This window comes from Rattus norvegicus, chromosome 2 (assembly GCF_036323735.1).
Source record: "Rattus norvegicus strain BN/NHsdMcwi chromosome 2, GRCr8, whole genome shotgun sequence".
In the NCBI taxonomy this organism is placed as follows: domain Eukaryota; kingdom Metazoa; phylum Chordata; class Mammalia; order Rodentia; family Muridae; genus Rattus; species Rattus norvegicus.
This window is the reverse complement of record NC_086020.1, coordinates 234,299,066-234,312,103: the sequence shown is the minus strand read 5'-3', so window position 1 is coordinate 234,312,103 and position 13,038 is coordinate 234,299,066. Positions and strand designations below refer to the sequence as shown.

Genomic DNA, 13,038 nt, shown 5'->3' with positions numbered 1-13,038 from the left:
CACAGCTATGTCACTGATGAAAGATTTGAAGAAACACCAACTCTCCTTCACTCCTTCTTCCTTCATTCCCATAGTTGGCAAACATTCTGAAGCTACTGTTCCAGGATTAGGAGGACCAACTGCTGTCAGTTTCTATAAAGTCCTGCTCAGAGTCTGAAGAGAAGTGGCTCCTGTCCATATTAGTCTTAAAGGCAGTGGTGACATTTTAAGTGTTCTTTGGACATTTGTACTATAAAATAGCTTCCTATTTCAAGACTAATTTTAGTATCATAGTGGTATTGTCATGAATCCTCTTCTCAACCTTTCCCACTTACCGTTTTCTACAGAAAACTGAGAATAATCTAGACTTAAATCTAACTTTTCAATCAGTAAGGCACTAATTTAGTAATCATGTAATTTTATACAAGCCACTTATTACCCCAAACTACATCCAAGCGTAGAATGCTTTAAAACTAGCAATAATTTTAGTCTTCCATGTCTACATAGGTATTTCCTTAGTTGAAGCCTGATTTGCAAAGAAATATGGGTCATCAATTTTTAAAAGGTGTGAATGTTATCCTATAGCCTTGTATATATGATAACCTTCAAAAAAAAAAAAAAACCACTCAGGACCAGCAGTGCATAACCAACACAAAGGGAACTCTTAGTGCTTTGGGAAGTCTTACAATGCTTTGTCTATGCATCTTTCAACCTTACAAGTATTTTGCTTATGTATTATTGTCCCAAAACTTTTGCATGGGTCTTCTGTGTAGATTTCATTGTTTGTGTGTGTGTGTTTCATTTGTCTTTTCTCTGAATTTTTTTCCTGTTTGCTTGTTTTGTCCCAGTCAATTTTTTTTACCATCCTCACCATCATCATTATTATCATCATTATCATTATTATCATAGGTCAGTTTGTTTTCTAGTGAGAGAGGAAAAGGAAGAGTGTGGATTTGTGTGAGTGGGAGAATGTAGAGAATCTGGGAGCAGATGGGGAAGGAAAACTCTAAACAGATTATATTGTATAAAAGCAAATATACTTCAGTAAATTATGTACATTAAGTTACATATAATTATAGACATAAACTTATATAAAATATAATTTTGTATTATTATATTCAATTATTAACTTTATATAAATATACTATGCAATAAAATATATTTGTATAACAATAAACAATGCACATGTTTATATTTATATATAATTATATATAAGCTCTAGCAATAAATTTAATACAATAAAATAAAAAGAATGTAAATCATTACCTGCTCAGTTGATGTGGAGCTTGCCTAAGGTGCTAGGATTGGTGTCCAGTAACTTCTAATCTATGTGTGCTAACACACACCTGTGGTTTCATACTCAGCATATAGAAGCAGAAGGAGCAGGAGTTACAAGTCATCTTTGGTTATATAGTGAGTTCTGGGTCAGCCTAGCCTAGTCTTGTATTCTTGTATGAGAACCAAAACCAACTAAGTATCCAACCAATCAACCCCCGAAAACAAAACTGACTCTTTTTTAACCCTCCACCATATATGCCTATGGATCTATCTGCTTTTCTTCTTCCTCAGGGCAGGATCCCCAAACCCTGGTATCCAACCGGCCAAGGGAATGCATCAGACAATTCTTTCCTAGGAGGAAGTGTTTTGTCTTTGTTTGGCCAGTGAGTGACCCACAACTCTTATCCAAGATTGAGAGCATACCAAAAAGTCAAATGAACCCTAAATTCCAGGAACAATTGAAGAACTTTTGTTCTTATATCTTCACCCATGCAACTGGCAAGAGACTTGGAGAGGGGATCCTGGTCACTGGGAGTCGTGAGTCACTTTTGCAAAGCTTATATCTTCTCTGGGTCAGTATAAGGCAAAGTCTGGGTTCTTGGCTAGAATTATCTGCAGTAATATTTGCTATATAAGAATGTGGGAATGCAGAAGTCTGTGTCATAAGTGGAAATCCACTTTTTTTATGAACGCCTCTCTACTTAAGAGAAAGAGCAACCTGCATAATGCTAAGCCATGTAAGGTAATGGTTTCTCAAGAGAGATGTAAACCTTGTTTTATGATGGATGTTTTGGTACACAGTTGTAATCCCAGCCATATAGGATGCTGAGGTAGCAGGGATCCTATGCCTGATGGCAGCCAAGGTGAAAATTGTCTGAGGCTAATAAACAGGCAGAAGAATTTGGAGCTGAGTACAGTAAAGCAGCAAGTGCTTATAGTGGGACAAGGCCCTGGCTCAGTCCCAAAAAGCAGAAATAACTAACCTACATGCAAATTACATAACTTAGCCAATAAATGTAGAAAAGGACTGGGAATATAATTCAAAGAAAGCTCACTTACTAAGAATGCACATTAGGCCAGTGGCTTAATGCTCAGGATCACAAAAGCAAATTAATTAATAAATAGATAAAATAGATAAATATAAAATAGAGCTGTGGATGTCATATCGGGTTGTAAGTTCAATCCTTAGTGTCACAGCCTATCACCCAGCCAACCAATGATTTCAGTTAATTTAAGTGAGTCTGAAAATAAACAACAGACCTTGTATGCATTGTTAGTAAATGAGTGAGAAACAAATTTAAACTTAATCTTCCATACACAGCAGACTTTGTGGACAAGAGAACTCTATAGTAGCCCAGGCGGAGACAGGTCCATGCTGTATTAACCTGTCTCACTGCCTTGAAACTCTTGACCTTCTTAGACAAAAGCTCTACATTTTCATTTGGAAATGAACTCAAAAATTAAAGAATTTATTCTATGTAATAGGCTGCTTCATTCATTTTGATGGGAAAGTATGCTAGGAATCCTTTAAACAAGCTGCATTAATCATTAATTTAATTTCATAGAGGAGTGAAGAACAACAAAAAGAAATACATAATAAAAACTCATGAGTTTTTCATAAATGGATTCATAAACAGCATAAGGATGAGGACAAGGAGGGCAGAGGGAAGAAAAGAGAAGTGTGTATTCAGTACGGTGGGGCTTTTGAGGATGTACACTACAACATCTTGTACAATAAGGAGTGAAAATTTTCCAGCACACCCTAAATATGATGTTTACCTAGGACTGGGGAATCTAGTGCAGACCTACGTGGATGCAATCAACACTGGGACAGTACCTTGCTTGGAGAATGCAGTAAAAACATTGGCGGAGCATGAGAACTCCACAGCTGTGCAGAAGGCAGCTGATCACTACAGTGAGCAGATGGCCCAGCGAGTGAGGCTCCCCACAGACACGCTCCAGGAGCTGCTGGATGTGCACTCAGCCTGTGAGAAGGAAGCCATCGCTGTCTTCATGGAGCACTCCTTCAAGGATGACCAGTGGAAGTTCCAGAAGAAGCTTACTGTAATGTACCTTAGCATTTCTTCTTACTGATGCCCACCCTTCTGCCAGATAGGTCTGAATCTGCTTTTTGATCTATGCTGCATCCTTGTCATAAAGGGGTCCAGATACTAATTGGTAATGGGTTCTTCAACACAACAATACCCCTTTCTTTATTAGATGCTTCTCATTTTTAGTAGTTCTTTTTTTTAAGTGTGTGGGTGTTTTGCCTGTGTAGCGTAAGTATGTGGTGACCATGAATGCTAGAAGGTTGCGTTGGATCTCTTGTATCTGAAATTACACCTGGCTTTAAGCTGCCATGTGGAAGCTGGGAATTGAACCTTTGCTCACTGGAAGAGCAGTTATTGTTCTTGACTGCAGAGCCATCTCTCTAATCTAAGTTCATGTTATTGATATAGAATAAGTTGATATACGGTTAGTGTGTTCAAAAATATGTACTTATAAGTCACAGTTTGTCAAGTCAGGTGCAGCATTGGATGCATGGGTCTCTATTCAGTGCATTCCAACAACCTTAAATCCAGTGCCAGATGAACTTGGGTGTTGTCTAGAGGCTCTAGAGTCCCCTCTGTCTTTAATGTGTCAGGGGGCATTCTGCTCTTCCCTTACATCTCATCTCTGTGGGTTTTCTTGTCTATAATCAGCTATAGAAAAGTGACTTTGGCAGGTTCCTACGGTTAAGTAAATTTCAGTTTTTTATCTTTTAAAAAAGTTTAAATATTAACACTCAAACATAGTAAATGTTTGTTTTCTCATCAGTATTCTAAACAGTAATGTTTATCAATCTCAGAACTGATGATCTATTTTTTCTATTTAAAGTGTCACTAAAAATTAATGAGTTCACATATCCTTCAGGGAGTTGATACACTGAAGCTTTTTAGGTTAAGACTTCTTCTTGGTCAGCAAATTCCATCTTTTGAAGTTAGTCCATAGTGTAAAGTGATGTAGTGGTAGGAATAATGTCCTTCCATGAAGCACTCACTACTTTCTCTGTTCATAACAAACCTACTCAGAACCAACAGGTGGATTTTCTGTGCAAATATTTTGACCTGCACCAAAACATATTCTCCCAAGGAATCTATCTGTCCCCTCCTCACTGAACTTTACAGTCATTATTGATTTGTGGAAACCCTTTTATCCTAAAAGATGAAGAAGAACACAGATTTCATGCTTACTCACCTCACTCATATAGCTAATGGGTTGAAGCCAAGGAAATTACAAATGTTTACAGAAGGAACTCATGGTGACCACAGAGAACCAGTCCCCCATTCATCCTGTCCCAGTTCATTCTGGGACTGTCACATTGCTCTATCTAGAACAAACACAGTGGCACCTTTCTTATAAAAATGCACTTGATTTGTCTTCCCTTACTCACCCTGCAGGTCATCGTAGAGGAAAGGAAGGGAGCTTTCATGGAACAGAATGAATCAGCATCTCTCAGTCAATGCCAAGCTGAACTGGACAAGCTCTCAGCATCCCTGAGGGAAAGCATCACACATGGAGCTTTCTATGTTCCTGGAGGCCACAGTCTCTACTTAGAGGCCATCAAGAAGGTTGAGCAGGACTATGAGCAAGTGCCCTGTAAGGGAGTGAAGGTGAGGGGTGAGGGCAGGTGTGGTTGGGCAGCTAGGGCACAGTGAGAGCTGGACTGCTGCTCTTGGTTCCTAAGAGCACTTAGGCTTTTATGGAGAGAAAGCAGAGTGAATAAACCATGACCATTCTAGTCTTAGATATATGAAATACTGCATGATAGTAAATAATTTCTATTTCTTTCCTCTGGAAGTAATATTTATAATATAAATCCAAATGAAAGAGAACATTGATTTGTTGAATAATCTGATAATTTTTTATCCAAATGTACATATTATTGCAGGAAAAAGTTTATATTGTTTTATTATTTTAGATGGCATAGACAAATAGAGTGTTCTTGTTAAATATGAACTAGTTATCAAACTTAAAGACATAGAGGCAGCAGAAGAGATTATGGCGGCGGTGGTGGTGGTGGTGATAGTGCTAATATATTGAGATATCATTTCCTAAATCGAGTCAGTGTTATTTTCCTCATTGGAATATCAGTTTAAAACTCAGAATCAGGATGAATTACTTCTTAACAGGATCTCCGTTGTGCAGTTGAGGGATGCAATGAACAGAAAAGCTCACACAGACCTGCCAAAGAAGCATGGCAGGTTCATTCAGAGTGAAACAATCATACAGATGAGAGAAGTGTATGCTGGCCAGATCTACAGCGACCATATGAGTGAGGCTTTTAAAATGGCACAAGTCCTATCTAAAAGAAGGCAGAGGCAGTTACAATGGCCATAGTTTGAGTGGCTCTCTACTCTGAAGGATAGATTAAGTTATGCTTTCAATTTATCAAATGCACATGCCCTTTCTCACACATAGCTCATCTGATTTTAATCATATACATGCTCAATTGTGCATAGGCATAAGATTCTAACTATGGGTATTCTTCATAAAAGTTGAAGGACAAAGTTTTCCAGACAGCACTGTGCATGCAATAAAATCTACTAGAGTACAGATTGGCCTTGTTATTCTGTTGGATGCAAACATAGGTTATACAGTTGAATAGAAACTTAATGACAAGATTGACTTAGGGGTGCAGACACTTATACTATCATTCAGAGAGGAATGTATGTGTAGTCAGTGCAGGAACACAGTGGGAGGGTCTGAGGTGCTAGGTGCCTTGTTTGAAGAGGAGTATGTGTGCATGTTACTTGCAGGTAAAGGAATCAAGCTATCAGGGGCATCATGACAAGAAGGAGCAGATATAAACACTGTTGAACTATGAGGCTAGAGAGCTAGCAGAATGCTTTTACAGAGGTTTAATTCTTCAATCTCAGCAAAGATGGTAGACTTTGTTACAATCAGAGAATTACAGTACACACATGTGAACTAACACAGGATTAAAATACGGCAGACAGGGTCGAAATGTCAAAGAATGGTACCTCTTCCATCAGAAAACTACACCCTTGTTGTTTAAGGTTTTCACTTTTTTGTTACCCAGGCAAGTGAGGTCTTCCAGAACTTCCTGAAGTCACAGATCACTGTGGAGGAGTCCATCTTGCAGTCAGACAAAGCTCTCAGTGATGGACAGAGAGCTATGGCAGGTACAGAGAAGGGCTTAGTTCTTCCAGACTTGCTGGAGAGCCCATGATTGATGGATAGGAAGATCTCCCAAACAGGAACCTCCCTCCTGCATCCTCTTCTAGATCTGAAAACTGATTGAGGCTGGTGTTGCATGCCTAGGCAGTCAGTTCATTTCCATCACCTAGGGAGCCATTGCATGGTGATGTGAAGTTTCAGAGTATTTCATGTAGAAATCAGCCTGAATTCTGAGATCAGGAGCGCAGCTCTCAGTTCTGATTGTCCTTTCTTCCTTCTCTAAATCCCTTGTGGAACAGTTGAACTGGCCAAGAATGAGGCAGCTGAGAAGGAGCTGGAGTTAAAGAGGCAGCAACAGAAGAAGCAAGAGCAAGAGACTGAGACTCAAATGAGAAGCTTCTCAGAAATCATGACCCAGCTGCAGAAGAAGATGGAGATGGAAAGGGAGAACATTCTGAGAGATAAGGAGAGGGTTCTGGACCACAAGCTGAAGGTGAGTCTTGATGGGATGAAAACATGACCAACTATGGCTTTCCTGGAAATATGTGATGTTGACTAGGAATTCATGATCCCAGAGAGAACCCCCAATGACATGTAAACACGAAAACCTCAGATCCACCTTAATCCAAGTGAAGACCTTAATTATAGAGATAAACCACCTCCTGTAGTGTTAGTAACCTATGTTGGAATGAAGCCAACCTTTCTCCGGCGGCCAATCTTGTATGCTTTAGAGTGGTCTCATTTTCCTCCACCTGAAAAACACCTCAGCTCACTCTAAGAATTCTTAGCAGGACAGTCAAGGATGTCTTTGAAACAATCACATGAGACAGGATGTGAATTCGCTGCTCTGATTTCAGCACTGTCTGTTTCCAGAGCTGGTTGCTGCATTCTACAGAAATGGAGTACAATACAAATGCAGTCTTTCTCCTATCCCAGAGCTTGGCAGCCCTACTCTCAAGGGCAACAGTTACTTACCATCATTTGTGAGACAGATGGTGTTGGCTCAGTTCAATGAAACTGAGACTGGTGTGAGTTAATCCCTCAACTCCCCCACCCCAGATGTTGTACCTTACTCCATAGTTCTCAGGGCTGTCATAACCCGAAGTCTCCATCATCCCATGGAGAGAGTTGTAAGGAAATATCAGCCATAGCTTCTCTGGGTCTTCAGGTGAATGTTTGAGTTTTGTACACACTTGCCAAATTCTATTTTTTATAAGATTGTGGAAACATGTACACATTTGCTCAGATGCTCTTATTATGAAATACCAGTCATGTGTATTCTGAGAAATAGACTGTCTGTTTTTGTTAGGCCCTAAGAGATCTACTTCTTGAAGGAATTGAGGAGAAATATGAAGATTTAAGAAGAGAAATAAAGCTGAGAGATGAAGAGATTAAAGCCATGAAACAAAGTTCAATTCAGAAGATCCTTGACGTTGCTCGTGATATACTAATTGAAATACTTCCTTTGTTGAGTGATGTGGGGATGAAGATTCTTAGCTCATATATAGCAAAATGAGCCACATAGTAAAGTACAGTAAGAAGGCTTCATATGCAGTAGCAATGCTGTTATATGCAACTTTGTACTGTATCTGTCCTCATGGATTCACTCAACTGCAGTTTTAAATTGGAGATTCATCAATGAATGTCAGAGACCATTGTGCTCTTGCACAAAAAATAGAAAAACAACTAAAGTTTTAATAAATAAAAAGAAATTACTCATGAAAATGATTTCACTGAGGCACAGAGGCAAATCGTGCACCCATAAATTCCCATCAGAATTATTGTCTATACATGAGCTGAACCAATACAACAAGAAATAAGGCAAAGTAGACAGAAAATGCCCATGAGACCTCTACCTTACAAAAAGAACTACAGGTAGCTATGGAACCCTGAGACCAGAAGAAATAATATTCCCCAGGGAAGGGCACACCGTTGGCTATTACGTACCAAATGAAAGCATATATGCAAGTAACACTGTATAGGCAGATCATCTTATATTTAGGAAAGTACATGTATATAGATAAAATATGTGTGTGCAATAGCAATTAAGAAAAAAGAATCCATGAATTTGAAAGGGAGCATAGAGAAGTATATTGGGAGTGTTTAGAGGTAGGGAAAAGAGGGGAGAAATGTAATTATATTATAATCTCAGAAATTTTTAACAATGTTAAGAGAAGTAAATGTTTGCAATGCCTATTTCAATTCTGTGTTACTTATCACAAGCTTTTTTTGAGATGAGATTACCAACCATATTTTTAATAGGCATAAATGTGAGAAAGTATGTTTTGATTAAATAAAATCCTGCAAAATATAACCAACAGGCTGATATTTTATTTGCATATCGGCATATCATGAGTTGGGTCTGGCTTGTTGGAGTTGACAGCCTCCTGTTTGGTGGTAAGGAGGGATGCGTTTCGATTATATATCTAAACTTAACTTGCATGTAGCTCTAACCTGGAGAATCCATACCAGGAATTTTGCACATATGTCGTTTACCCCAGTGAACTAACACTTGTATTGATAGATGTGTCATAGGATTATTAACTTGTCAAAATTCTGGAATAACTTTAATGTTCCTCTCTTAGATGTTGGTGGTGAACAGGAATGGAAACTCTACATCCACCCAAACTTTTTACTAATGTGAGAAAGTGTTCAAAATTTACTGTAGCTGAAAAATGACACACAGTTTGTAACTGCTGCTCTGACATAAGAGAGTAATGAGGATTTGAATATATTACTATCAATGTCCAGTAAAATACAAAATAATCTGGTATTCATGACGACCACAGGAGTGGATACAGCTAGCTGAGGTAGGCTAGAGGAGGGCTACTAACATTGAGTTAACTCTTCTTTCATTTTTACATTTCTCATGAACTTATTATTCACTCAAATATTTTAAAAATGACAAACATTGGTAATGCAGATGCATGGAACAAGAACATCAATGATGGGATGGAAGTCATGGCAGGATGACTAGAAAAGAGCTCAGGTCAGCCTCCAGGAGACGGAAGGGATGACTGTGCCTCTTGGTTTAACCTCTTTCTGACCTCTCATTGAGGACTTTAAATTTTAATTCCTTGCTTTACAGTATATGACACCCAGTGATATTGAATGCAATGATCTTGAAATCCACACCACAGCCAATGAATAGTGTGTGTGTATGTGTGTGTATCTTTATATTTATATATATCGTTATATATATATGTATATACACACATATATATCTTTATATATATAGTGGTTAAGCCTGTTATACAAGAACGAGGGTCAAATAATTTCATACTTGGAAGCTTTTTCTTGATTGTGAGCTTCTACCTGCATCTGCACACAAGCACCCCCTCCACACACACACACACACACACACACACACACACACACACACACACAATTTACTCATGCAGTTACATATATACATGTATGCACTCATACACACACACAATTTACTCATGCAGTTACATATATACATGCATGCACTCACACACACACACATACACACCTGCGTGCATACACAATTATGTTACCTGTATCTATAACTTTGAGAAAACAGCTGTGTCCAGCTTGTTTCCTGGTGTTTCTTGGTTTCAAGTGTTGGTCATATCTACCATCATACCTTTGTGTAAATATGGGGATGCATGTGTGTGTGTGGTATGTATGCACAGCAGATTTAAGTATGGGGATAGACACGTAGGTATGTGGGAGATTAGGGTGTTTGAGGGGGTTCATGGTGATATGTGTGTATTGCTATGACAGAGTGAGTGCATGTATACTTTGATAAGCTTTTGGAGACTACAGGTATGAAGCATCGACAAAGATAATTTTATGATTGGAGGGTCACCACAATATGAGGAACTGTACTAAAGGGTCACAGGGTTAGGAAGGTAAAGAATCTGAGGAATGCCTTGATAGGTTTCTCTTTAGTTGATACCAACCCTTCTCAGCCTGGTAAGATCAAAATCAGGAATCCAGATTGAGATCATCAGTCAGTTCCAGGAAGAAGAGAATCTCTTCCTTAATGGTAGGTGGTGTGAGGAACTATAGGTACTGTCTGTGATAGAGAGTGAGTTTGTAGGTGTGACTGGATAAAAGAAAGTATAGATATAAGATCTGAATGAGAGATCCAAGTAATCTGAGACAATGTTCCAGTGTCAGGGTCTTTCTAGGTAAAAGCAAAGATGTGAAACAAATCTGGGTGTAAAAAGAAATGCTAACATGGTCATCCTTAAGGTCTAAAACAGTATACTGAGAAGTAAAGAAGGGATATGAGAAAGTAGCTTGTAAATTTGAGCACCAACATGTGGGTAAGACAGAATGTTGTTGTAATATTCCCAAGGACCTACTCCATGTGGTAAGAACCTTCATACATTAGTAATGGGCAAGATAGAAGTGTTAGAAGATTAGTTAGTGGGCTGGAGAATGCCTTTATAAGGTGGTATTGTATGACAAGTCATAGGTCTTGTCTGTCTTAAGCACAATGCTATTTAGAGCTACAGGATTAAGAGATAGAGTTCTAGAGTGGGATCTTTTTGCATTTTGGAATTTCATAGATAAGTATGCAAACTCTGTGAAGTCCAAAAAGAGGTAATTTTATGGTAGCTGGAGAAGGGAGAGACACAGGGTGGTGATTTATGGATTTGCCCTGAGAATGTGTTAAAAAGCCAAATGCTCACTAATTTCTGACTAAGACACACTGCCTTAGTAACAGATCCACCATATCATGATAAAATAACCAGCCTACATCTATAAAGACCTGTGTAAGCTACTGCCTTGCACACAGCTTGAAAAATAGCAGAAAAGAGAGGTTGTTCCAGGTCTCAAGGAGACCTGCAACTTCCAGATATCCTGTTTTAAAATGTACCTCATATAGAGTTTTTCAGCCAAGAAAAAGAAAAAGTCTTTTTTTTTTTTGGTTTCAAAATTTTGGCTTTTCTGGGACAACATGGGTGAATAGAAGTATCACAGGCGATCATATTAAATACACATACATCATTGCAAGCCAATAAGAGAAAGGGGTTTGTGGATATATTTTTATATTTGCCACTACAAATAAGAAAAAAATTCCTTAACTACTGAGGGCTTGAAATTCCTCCAGGTCAATGGAAAGTTACAGAATTGGCATGCCCTTCATTTGTTGCTCATATTCCTCCAGAGACTAAAATTAAAGAACTACGTATGTAGTCAGTTCACGTCTGAGAAATCTGTTCCTTTCTTGTTGGAGCAAAAGAGAAACTTGTTTTTAAAAATAAAATTTCTAGAAGGACTTAAATGTTCAACATCTTTAGTCATCGTGGAAGCGCAAATCTAAACAGCTATGAAGTCTCATCTTACACTTTTTAGAATGACTAAGATCAAAAACCCAAGCGGCAGCTCATGCTGGCAATGATGTGGAGCAGGGAGACTCTCTGCCATTGCTGTTGGGAGTACAAAACCTGTACAGCCACTTTGGAAATCAATCTATCTCAAGACCCAGCTACACCACTCCTGGCCATATACCTACTCAAAGCCTGATGCACCATCTCAGAAGGACACTTGCTCAACTATGTTCATAGCAGTTTTATTCAAAAGAGCCAGAAACTGGTAACAACCTAGATGTACCTCAACTGAAGAATGTGAAAAAGAGTATCAAATACACAATGGAGTGTTACTCAGCTATCATGAAATTGCAGGCAAGTGTATGGAACTAGAAAAAGATTATAGCGAATGAGGTGTCCCAGACCTAGAAACACATTCATGGTCTGTATTCACTTAGATGTGGATATTAGCTTTAAAGTAAAGGATAATCATGCTACTATCCAGAGACCAAAGAAGCAAAGTAACAAGGAATGCTCAAGGAGACACATTCATCTTACTGAGAAGGTGTTGTGGATTGAATATGCTTGGCCCAAAGGGAGTGATATTGTTAGGAGGTATGTGGTCTTGTTGGAGAAAGTATGTCACTGTGCAAGTGGGCTTTGAAACCCTTCCAAGTGCAGAATAGTCAGGGTCAGATCAAGATGCAGAACTCTCAGATCCTCCTATGTGTGCTTGCCTAGAAACTGCCATGCCCCCACCTTGATGATAATAGCCTGAACCTCTGAACCTGGAAGCCAGCCCTAATTAAATGCTGTCCATTTCAACAGTTGCCTTGGTCATGGTGTCTCTTCACAGCAATGAAAACCAAATTAAGACAGAAGCAGAAATAAAATTGTGGGTGGATAAGGGGAGGGGAATGGCCAAGAGTTGGGATGGGGTACAAATGGGAACAGGAGGGAACTGGTATGCAGAGGACAGAGGGAGGGAGTACTACAAAAGAATATATTCAACAAAACCAAATTTGGAGGAAATGGACAATTTTCTAGACAAATATGAGGTACCATTGTTAAATCAGGATCAGATAAACCAACTACAGAACCCCAGACCTCCTAAAGAAACAGAAGCAGTCATTAAAAGTCTCACAACCAAAAAAAGACAAGAACCAGATAGTTTTAGTGCAGAATTCTATCAGACCCCAAAGAAGATCTAATAACAATACTATTCAAACTATTTCACAAAATAGAAACAGAAGGAACACTACCCAATTCGTTCTTACAGGCAACAATTATGCTTATAACTAAACCACAAAAG

General features: G+C 38.7%; 1 pseudogene across 1 annotated transcript in view; it reads left to right on the top strand.

Moving 5' to 3' along the window:
* The window catches only part of Gbp6-ps2 (guanylate binding protein 6, pseudogene 2), a 30,763-nt pseudogene extending 21,142 nt beyond the window's left edge, over window positions 1-9,621 (top strand). The window contains exons 6-11 of the transcript XR_005501366.2: window positions 1,549-1,794; window positions 3,041-3,321; window positions 4,698-4,910; window positions 6,341-6,443; window positions 6,738-6,931; window positions 7,748-9,621. The product of XR_005501366.2 is annotated as a guanylate binding protein 6, pseudogene 2 (transcript). The remainder of the gene's footprint in view (window positions 1-1,548; window positions 1,795-3,040; window positions 3,322-4,697; window positions 4,911-6,340; window positions 6,444-6,737; window positions 6,932-7,747) is intronic.
* The last annotated feature ends 3,417 nt before the right edge of the window (window positions 9,622-13,038 follow it).